Source organism: Phyllobates terribilis, unplaced genomic scaffold (genome assembly GCF_046119375.1).
Source record: "Phyllobates terribilis strain yellow unplaced genomic scaffold, ASM4611937v1 Scaffold_70__1_contigs__length_7381418, whole genome shotgun sequence".
In the NCBI taxonomy this organism is placed as follows: Eukaryota; Metazoa; Chordata; class Amphibia; order Anura; family Dendrobatidae; genus Phyllobates; species Phyllobates terribilis.
In genome coordinates, this window is record NW_027362830.1 from 1,398,655 (window position 1) to 1,406,726 (window position 8,072).

Sequence of the window (8,072 nt, forward strand, 5' to 3'; positions counted from 1 at the left end):
ATACCTACGTCTGCTTACTATCCTTATTTCTGTTTGCATATTACTGTACCTAAGTAAACTTGGACTATCGTTAACGTTTACATACCCTAATAGTAATGAAGGCCGTGCCTTACAGATTAGGTTCTAAGAAGTATTGTTTGGAATGAACTTACCTTCATAAACTGTTTGCTGTGATCTTTTGCACTTGAGTTTAAAATAGACTTTCACACTACTCTTGTCTCAGTCTCTGCTTTTGGCCCACGCCATTGGACTTCAGGGTATCTACTAACATCGTAACAGGCAGTTCCTTTGAGCTCATGATTCTCATTTGGTCTGACATGCACTGTGAGCTGTGAGGTCTTATATAGACAGGTGTGTGCCTTTCCAAATCAAGTCCTATCAGTTTAATTAAACACAGCTGGACTCCAATGAAAGAGTAGAACCATCTCAAGGAGGATCACAAGAAATGGACAGCATGTGACTTAAATATGAGCAAAGGGTCTGAATACTTATGACCATGTGATATTTCAGTTTTCCTTTTTTAATAAATTTGCAAAAATTTCTACATTTCTGTTTTTTTTCAGTCAAGATGGGGTGCACAGTGTACTTTAATGAGAAAAAAAAAAGAACTTTTTAGAATTTACCAAATGGCTGCAATGAAACAAAGAGTGAAAAATTTAAAGGGGTCTGAATGCTTTCCGTACCCACTGTATATAGTACTCAATGTTCCAGGCAGTGGGAGGCATTACTGGGATCCAGAGCAGTCGCTCCAGTCACGTCCAGAGCCTAAGGTCTGGCATAGGAGCTGCCGGACACTTTGTGTGCTCTGAAGTACAAAGGAAGATGGACAGGGACCTGCATAGATGGAAGTTGAAGGCCAGTCCCGGGTGCACTGCAGAGGTGGACGAGAAATACAGGATGAGCTAGCAACAGGGCTGAAGAGGAGTTAGGCTATGTGCCCACGTTGCGGACCTGAAGCATATTTTTTACGCTTCTCCCTGGCGGGAAAATCGCATGCGGATATTACATGCGGTTTTCCCGCCAGGTAGAAGCGTTTGTGAGGCGTCTTTGCATGCATTTCCGCATGCGGGTTATCAAGCACTTCTCCAAGCATCACTTGGAAAAGTGCTTGACAACTTGTTCAGAATGGTAAAAAATAAAAAAATAAACTTTATACTCACCTTCTGATGCATTCTCTGCCCCGTCCGGAGTCTTGAGCGGCTCACGCTGTTGTGTGCAGGACCTGCGGTGACGTCATTGAGTCATGTGGTGGGTCACATGACTCAATGACGTGGCAGGTCCTTCAGACAACAGCGCGACGGAGGGAAAACATCAGAAGATAAGTATAAACTTTATTTTATTCTTTTTTTTACAGGTTCTTTGGTACCCAGGTCTGGATGAGAGTCTCCTCTCCTCCAGACTTGGGTACCATCCGCACATTGATTCCGCAGCGCTTCCGCAAAATTAAGGCTGTGTGCCCACGTAGCATTTTTCAAGCGTATATGCTGCGGAATTTCCGCAGCGTAAACGCTTGAAAAACGCATGTATATCCGCACCCCATGGTCCCCAATGGGATTCCGCAAGTTCTATGCACATGCTGCGGATTTTTCCGCAGCGTTTATGCCGCGTTCAAAAATCCGCAGCATGTCATTTAATTTTGCGTTTCCGCAAGCGGAATTGCCTTTGTCCAATGCATAAAAAACGCAAGGCAATTCCGCATGTGGAAAACGCGTGATAAACGCGCGAAAAATGCGCGATAAACGCGTGCGGAATTCCGCATGCGTTTTTCCGGGAGAGGACTTGCATTTATGCAGCAGAAATTTTCTGCTTCATAAATGCAACGTGGGCACATAGCCTAATGAACATGCTGCGGATTTTTGACTGCAGCATATACGCTGCGGAAAAATCCGCAGCATGGGCATTGACATTGCGGAATGCCATTGGGGACCATGGGGTGCGGATCTACATGCGTTTTTCAAGCGTTTACGCTGCGGAAATTCCGCAGCATATACGCTTGAAAAACGCTACGTGGGCACACAGCCTTATGCTAAGAAGGAGGATAATGTGAATTGCTGTGCCTTATCCCATCTGTACCCACCTGATGAACTTGAACTGTCAAGTATATGTTTGACTGTTACAAAGAACTTCGTGTCCCCTAAATTGTGTGCGGCGGCTTCTGAGGACAGAAGCCTGAAGGCAGTGGAGGCCTGCGGCCTACAAGAGAGTGTGCTGCACCCCACACCCTAGAGCACACTGGGACTGGGACACCCATTGTCTGTAAAGTGCCAGAGCGAAATCAGACCGACGTTCAGTCACGACTACCGCTCTGTGCCACTTTACAAGATGAGTGATAAGGGAACTTCTCCATCAGAAGAGACGAGGAAATAATGGTCGCTGCCCAAACTGTGACAAGAACAGGACCACAATGCAACAAGAACTGTCTCACAATGCTCTTGGAACTTTCCCATAATGCATTGCAAATTGAAACTAGAGCAAATACATTAAATCACTAGCAGACAGTGCAGTTATCAAACAATAAAAAAGAGACAGGATTCAAATGCAAGCAACATAATGTCAGAACTGATATACACATAAAGTGACTAGATTCCCTGGATAGCTAAATTCGCTGCTGAGGCAAGAACACGGGCTGCCCAGCACTATTTAAGTGCACCCCATGAAGATAGACACTCTAATTTACAAGGCCATAACATATAGGTGCATCTCACAAAATTAGAATATCATCAAAAAGTTAATTTATTTCAGTTCTTCAATGCAAAAAGTGAACCTCATATATTATATAGAGTCATTACAAACACAGTGATCTATTTCAAGTGTTTATTTCTGTTAATGTTGATGATTATGGCTTATAGCCAATGAAAACACAAAAGTCATTAACTCAGTAAATTAAAATAATTAACAAAAAACACCTGCAAAGACTTCCTAAGCATTTAAAAAGGTCCCTTAGTCTGTTTTAGTAGGCTCCACAATCATGACAATCATGATGAAGACTGCTGGCTTGACAGATGTCCAGAGTTCCAGTTTTCATTTGAAATCAAGGTCCCAGAGTCTGGAAGAAGAGTGGAGAGGCCACAATCCAAGCTGCTTGAGGTCTAGTGTGAAGTTTCCACAATCAGTGATGGTTTGGGGAGCCGTGTCCTTGGTGTAGGTCCACTGTGTTTTTTCAACACAAAAGTCAGCGCAGCCGTCTACCAGGAAATTTTAGAGCACTTCATGCTTCCCTCTGCCACAGTATCAAGCTACCAGGGGGGCAAAGGGGGCGGTGGCCCCGGGCCCCTCGCTCTTAGGGGGCCCATCCAGGGCTACGCCAGTGTAACTGTATCTAGCATGCCCCTGGTGCCAGCATCGGGCCCCACTGCCCGCCACCGCCGCAAGTTTACTGATGAGAGAGGGAGCGCGGATCTCTCTCCCATTAGTCCCTTCTGTGACTGACGTCTCTGACATCATCACTTGGCGCCCAGCCCGCTGTGCTGAAGATGTGTGCGTGCTGGGTGCTCTGAGCAGCGAGGGAACCAGGAAGAGATATGAGTACTGTTTATTTATTTTTTGCCGGGTGGGGGGCGGCATTATATTACAGACTCTGCCTATGGGAAGGGGGAGGTGCATTATACTACAGACTCTGCCTATGGGGGAGCATTATCCTAAAGACTCTGCCCACAGAGAGGGGGGGCATTATACTAAAGACTCTGCCTATGGGGAGGGGGGGCATTATACTACAGACTGTCTATGGGGAGGGGGGGAGCATTATACTAAAGCCTCTGTCTATGGGGGGGCATTCTACTACAGACTCTGCCTATGGGGGGCATTATACTACAGACTCTGTTTATGAGCAGGGGAGAGCAGTAGACTACAGACTCTGCCTATGGGGGGATATTGTACTACAGACTCTGCCTATAAGAGGGGGAGCATTATACTACAGACTCTGCCTATGGGGGGTGCATTTTACTACAGACTCTGCCTATAGCTGGGGCATTATACTATAGACGCTGCCTATGAGATGGGGGGGGGCATTATATCACAGACTCTGCCTATGAGGAGGGGGGGCACATTATACTACAGACTCTGCCTATGGGGGCGCATTATACTATACGAAGGACTATGGGGAGTGCATTATACTATATTGAGGACTATCTGGTGCATTATACTATATGTACTCTATTTATACAGTGTGGGAGATAATGTGGGTTCTTTGAACAGTGTGGGGGCCATCATACAGTGTGGGAGATAATGTGGGATCTTTGTATGGTGTGGAGGCCATCATACAGTGTTGGAGCCATCAGCTTGTGGGCTACTAAGGGGTCAGTATACTGTGTGGGGGTACTATACAGTGAGGGGGAATTATATAGTGAATAGGAGAACATCATACTGGTTAGAGCGGAGCTCTACATGGGGGGAGACTCAGGACATTATTAAATGTTAGGTGGGCACTTATTGTTATAGGGGAACTCAGGTTATCGTGACTGTCGAAGGGGCACTATTACTTTCTAGGGGGCACAATGTGGGCACTGTTTTCTAGGACACTTGCACACGGCATTACTTTATTTTAGAGGTTTGTTTTACCATCTAGAGGGCACACAGTAGGTGCAGTAATAGGGACACATTTTGCAGCAGAGGCTCAGCATTGGGGTATCAGCAGGATGAGAAGTTTGTGCAGGTTGGGGATAGATGTGGTCAGTGCCTGAAATGTAAGGAGTCAAATGTGTCTTTGTTGTGATCTCTGCATACCTGAGACTCTGAGCCCTGGCTGGAGAAGTTGTCGTGTCGGTCTGGGCCAGATGGAAAAGACGGGAAAAGTGAACAATTTAATCAGAAAGAACGTCAGCTGTAAGGTACTATATATAACTGAGCTGTGATCTCTTATATGTTCTGCAGGACTGGCATCTATCAATATATGTCACCATATGGCGGTAATATCAGTGCTGGTCTTTGTATAGAGATTATTTTTAGTAACAGCGCGGTCATCTGCTGAGGTTTTCCTACATCAACTATCTGGGTGCGCCGCTATAGTTGTAATCAGGGTTACCTGGTTAGAGGCCCACTCAGAAGTTTCGGCCCCCTGAACCAAAACCTTAGCTACGCCAAGCTTTTTGGAGATGGAAATTTCATTCTCCAGCAGGACTTGGCCCCTGTCCACACTGACAAAAGTACTAATACCTGGTTTAAAACAACAGTATCACTGTGCTTGATTGGCAGCAAACTCACCTGACCTTAACCCCATAAAGAATCTATGGGGTATTGTCAAGAGGAAAATGAGAGACACCAGACCCAACAATGCAGACGAGCTGAAGGCTTCTATCAAAGCCACCTGGGCTTCCATAACCCCTCAGCAGTGCCACAGGCTGATCGCCTCCATGCCACATTGCCGCATTGATGCAGTAATTGATGTAAAAGGAGCCCCGACCAAGTATTGAGGGCATTTATTGAACATACATTTCAGTAGGATAACATTTTGGATTTTGAAAACATTTTTCAAGCTGTTGTTATAAGGTATTCTAATTAATTGAAATAATGACTTTTGAGTTTTCATTGGCTGTAAGCCATAATCATCAACATTAACAGAAATAAACACGTGAAATAGATCACTCTGTGTGTAATGGCTCTATATAATATATGAGTTTCACGTTTTGTATTGAAGAACTGAAATAAATTAACTTTTATGGTGATATTCTAATTTTGTGAGATGCACCTGTAGATGGGCTTGGCTGCACCCTGAATAAAAATAGCATGTAAAAAATATATATGATATATATGAGGTATTGGTCGATATTTTGGCCAAAATATACAAGCTCGCAACCTGCTCAAGGGTCCTCATACTTGCGAGTCCCTACACTAACATTAAAAGCAAAGTCACAAAAACAAGGAATTAAAGTTCCCACCAAAATTCAAGAATTAACACAGCAAATACAGCAACAATAATTACAAGGATGCAGCAAACCCATATAATGAAGAAGTCAGCAACACAGGTGCAAAATATTGATGAGACAACCACTCACAACCTACCAATTCATGGAGGGGGTGATAGCTTAGTATTAAAACTGCACACAAATAAGCCTTGTATAGGGCACTGGTCACACATAGGTAGTGCACAATGTCTGGCTTACAGCCTATTAGTGAAGCCCAAACTATTAGATTAGGCGGGCTGCCCAGCACTTTTTAAGTACACCCCAAGAAGACAGACACCCTAGTTTACAAGGCCAACATTGATGGGTCTGGCTGCACCCTGAATAAAAATAACGTGCAAAAAATATATATGATATATATGAGGTATTAGTAAATATTTTGGCCAAAATACACAAGCTCGCAACCCGCGTCAAGGGTCCTCATACTTGCGAGTCCCTACACTAACATTAAAAGCAAAGACAAATTTAAATTCCCACCAAAATTCAAGAATTAACACAGGAAAAAAGGGCAACAGTGTTTACCTGCCTAGGTCTCAGTACTAATCATACCATATAATAACGATGACAGCAACACAGGTGCAAAATACTGATGTGACAACCACTCACATATTACCAATTAATGGAGGGGGGTGATTACATAGTATTAAAACTGCACACAAAATTATATGGGATTGCTACATCCTAATAGTGCATTAGTTCTGAGATCTGGGCAGGTAAATGCTATATTAATAATTGATTTTTTGGGGAAAGTTAAATTCTCTTTTGTTGGCTTTACTTTTAATCTAACTGAAATACACATAAGCTTTTTTCCTAAACATTAGGATCTGTTTAGAGCCATCAGCTCAAAAAGGCTTCCTTTGACAGACTTGGCATAAGCAGGTCAAAAGGAACCCTGATCTTTACCATTACACCCCTTTACAGGAATGGAGACTTACCACATGCTCAGGGTTGCATCCACAGAGTAGCTGCTGGCCAGAGGAGCGAGCTTGAGGCTATAACTCTAACTAAAGCTTTTTTATTACTAAATGATGGGTTCTGTCTAAGGCCATTGGCTCAAAAAGACTTCCTCGGACAGACTTGGCGCAAGCTACTCCATTCTGCAGATCCCAAGGGAACCCTGGCCTTTACCATTACACCCCTGTACAGGGATAGATACTTACCATAGGCCCAGGGCTGCATCTACAGAGTAGCTGCTGGCCGGAGGAGCGAGCTTGAGGCTATAGTGGTTGATTCAACTCTAACTAAAGCTTTTTTTTCCTAAATACTGGGATCTGTTTAAGGCTGTTGGCTCAAACAGACTTCCTCGGACAGACTTGGCGCAAGCTACTCCATTCTGCAGATCCCAAGGGAACCCTGGTTTTTACCATTACACACCTGTACAGGGATAGATACTTACCATAGGCCCAGGGTTGCATCTACAGAGTAGCTGCTGGCCGGAGGAGTGCGCTTGAGGCTTGAGTAGTTGAATCAATCCTAACTAAAGAAAAACCTATCTAATGACACTTTCTTGTTAGGACCTGTCTGAGGCCTATGGCTCAAAAAAGCTTCTTTGGAAAGACTTGGCAAAAGCCAGTCTATCCTACAGGTTCCAAAGGAACTCTGGCCTTCACTCTTACAGCCCTGTATAGTGATAAAGACTTATTACAGGGCCTTGATTGCATCTACATAGTAGATGCTGACTGGAGGGGCAAACTTAAAGTTAGAATGGTTCAGCCAACCCTAACTATTGCTACTTTCTTAAATGTTAGGATATTTCTGAGGCCATTGGCTCAAACAGGCTTCCTTGGACAGACTTGGCGCAAAACACACCATTTCTGATGTTTCCAAATGAACCCTGGGCTTCACTCTTGAACCTCTATACAGGGACCGTTTCATAGTTTTAAGGTTGAAAGACACAAGTCTGTCAAGTTCAACCTAAAAGCTAATGTGTTGATCCAGAGGAAGGCAAAAACCCCATGAGGCAGATGCTAATTGCCCCATATTAGGGGAAAAATTCCTTCCCGACTCCACATTTGGCAATCAGACTAGTTCCCTGGATCAACGTCCCATAACAAAATCTAGTACGGATAACCTGCAATTTTATATTATTTAAGAAAGGCACACACATGCCCTCCTTGAATTTTTTTTAGAAAATTAAGTATTTCAATTTCATGTGGTAGAGAGTTTCATAAACTC